Consider the following 3286-nt stretch of genomic DNA (forward strand, 5'->3'; position numbering starts at 1 on the left):
GTAACAGTCTGTGGTCGAAAGGTTATATACAGGTATCGGGAATCACTCGTGATGTGTTTGGTTTGATAGAAAATAAGAGAGAAACAAAAATCCCTCAACTTTCTGCTTATCCCTTATTTTTATTTTTGTGAAACCAAACACAGCCTTAGAAAAAAGTATAAAACAGTACTATAGATAGATAATGTAGAATACCTAGAGAATGACATGAGGTAGTATTCTGATATTTTTATTTGACACCCATAAAATTGTTTATGTCGTAAATTTATATTATTATTTTATTTGATTTTTATGTAAAGATTTATTATTTAATTTAAGAGATTAAATCAAATTTTATTTATAAATAATAACCTACGTTATGGATTTTACATCATTGAAATGAGTTTTTTAGTATGAATAGGTAAGCACATTATGAGTAAGTTGTTGTTTGAGTGGGAATAATCACTTTTGAGATGATCTTTTTAAAGAAAACTTGTTTGAGAGGGAGAAGCTCTCTAGTTTGAGGGCTAGTTTGTTTTAATGGAATATACAATTGGGGTTCCAAGTCCAACTCAAGCAATCATTGGATTTTCTAATTTCTATTAATATTTATTAATTATTATTTTAAGTAGAATTTATAGGGTTTTATTTTTTGTTAATTATTGATTTTATTAATGAAATCAATTTTATCTATTTATTTGTTATGATTAGATAAATTTGTATTAATTTTATTATTATTATTATTTTGCAAGAATTTAAATGGAATTTAAATTAATAAAACATAATTATAAAATTAATATTTTTTAATGAGAGCATGGCTATTGAATTGCCCGTTCTTCTTTTGGACATTTTTTTAAATATTTTGTATATATAGCGAGCTCCCTCTAAGTAGGGTGTGGCTCAAAAATAGAGAGTTAATGACAATTTTATTATTATGGAATCTAGAGTACCAAGTAACATATAGTAGATGAGTTATAGAAATCAGGTTAAGTTTTTTTTTTTTTTTCTTGGTAAGAAAGGAGTAAGTTACTAAAGAGAAAGAAAGATTACACAGATGAAGGGGGAGTCATCCAATTTGCCAGCCACAAAGGTAGGGCTTCTATGTAACAACCACAGTTTGAAGGGCCCATTTTTGCAAGATTATGGGCTAGCATATTGGACTCCTGCCTAGCAAAAGAAAAAGAAATGTTCAAGTCTTTACATTCTTCCAGAATATCTTTACAAAAAAAGAAAGCTCCAGAAGCATTAGATGGATTATTTGCGATTAGCGCCTGATCTAGGGATTTACTATCACTCTCTATCACAAAGGACCTTTGTTTAGCAGTTTCCCTAGCTTCACTCCTTGGAGGCAAGCAAAAGCTTCTGGTTGGGTGGGAGAAATTGCATCTAAGTGGCCAAAAGATACACCTTCCAACAGACCCAAATGGTTTCTTGCCGCTACACCAAAATTTGCTTTCCCTTCACACAAAAAGTTGTTGTCTACGTTTATCTTCAAGAAGTTTAATTCTGGGGGGTGCCACAAAATAGTTGATTCAGTCAACTCAGGCACTTGCAAAGTACTTGGTCATTCTTTCAGCAAAGTCCTCTTCCTCTCCTTCTAGGCTCTATTAAGGCAGATGAGATTCTTGTAAAGGTTAGGCAGTTCATTATCAAAAACAAATTTGTTCCTACATTTCCAAATAGTCCACAACAAGAGGGCCGAGTAACTTAGGAGCTCTTCTTTTCTATCTTTCCTTTGGCTGCATAGATTTATCTATTCCAAAAACCAAATGGAAAAGTCATTTGGGACATTCTCTGATCTAAGACCCAAATTTGATCCGAACCAAAGAAACTTTGCATGATTGCATTTAAAAAGTGCATGTATAACCGTTTTTGGCTCTTTTTTGCAGATAGGACAGTAAATGGATTGGGATATCCTCTTGTTGACTAGGTTCACGTTGACTGCAATCGAATTCCATAAACATCTCCAAATGAAATGTTAAATTTTAAGATCAGTTTTTAATTTCCACAGCTCCTTCCAGGCTTCTCTATTTTGATGAAGGCTATTGTTTGGCAAGTGGTTTGAAAGAGGGGTGGGGGAATCAAACCTTTCTTTGCTTGCTATGTAGTAGGATGACTTGACAGAGAATCTCCCAGAAGAGTTTCCTTTCCAGATTAGCCTATCCTCCCAATTTCCTAAAGCTAAAGGATTTTTTTTTTATTTGATCTTCTATCTCTTTTGTGAAGTTAGCTTCCAAGATGGCAGAGTTCCAACACCTTCTATCTTGATCTATTAGATCTTTGACCCAAAAGGGCCCATTGTTTCCTGGATTAGGTCCCATTAAACGGAAATCTAGCAAATCCTTTAACCAAGGATCATTCCAAATCCTGACTTGATCCCCTGAATTTACTTCCCAGAAAGCTCATTTTTTCAGAATTTCCCTTCCTGCTAGGATGCTTTGTGATAGAGGGCCAGCTCATCATCTAGGCAACAGCTCATAAGATAAGAGGCACATGCAGGATAAGGATAATTCCAAGAAGATTCAAGATAATTCAAGGTAATACCAAGAAGATATGATAACCCATGCGCGGATAGACCCAGGGAGATCGGATGGTGGAGATCGAGGCAACCCCAAAGAAGACGTCGATCCTAGCTAGAAGATTAGATGTTTAGATCACTTACAACTTTTCTTTCCTAGTTACTCTACAATTTCCCAAATGTATTATAAATATAGTTATTTCCAAGCTAATAGACACATTCAAGTTTTCGCAAACTTTTCTCTCTCTTCTAGAGATTCACGTATAGCTCTCATCGGCTTCACTACGAAGCCTTATGTTCATCCGGTGCTTGCATAGCCAGCCCAGTTTATTGCTTCTACGCTGCGTCAGGTGGTATTAGAGCAGGGAGTTCGCCCAGTCAAATGGCCAACCAAGACGGTAGCAGTTGCAACCCACCCCGTGACAGAGATCAGGGGTTACAAGCTGTTTGGAGAGCAATCGAAGAGCTGCGCACAACCATACATAACATCGAGCAGCAGTTGGCAGAGATCGCTGGACAACTACGGACCTTGTTACGGGAGGATGTTCCACGGAACCAGGAGAATCCGTATCCAATCGAAGGAGACGACCACGGTAGACCACTTGTCAATCCTGTACCTCAACATCCTGTTCTTGACGATGACAGTGACGATGAGCTAGAACTCGGTGTTGCTCCAGTTAATCCCGGCGACGGCAGAAACGGTAGAAATTGGCGCAACCCCGGTAATTTTAATTCCCGTCGGAATAATGATGAGTTTAAACTCAAGGTCGATATTCCTACTTTTAGTGGGGA

The sequence above is a fragment of the Nelumbo nucifera genome, chromosome 2, assembly GCF_055504915.1.
Source record: "Nelumbo nucifera cultivar China Antique chromosome 2, China Antique-T2T, whole genome shotgun sequence".
NCBI lineage: Eukaryota > Viridiplantae > Streptophyta > Magnoliopsida > Proteales > Nelumbonaceae > Nelumbo > Nelumbo nucifera.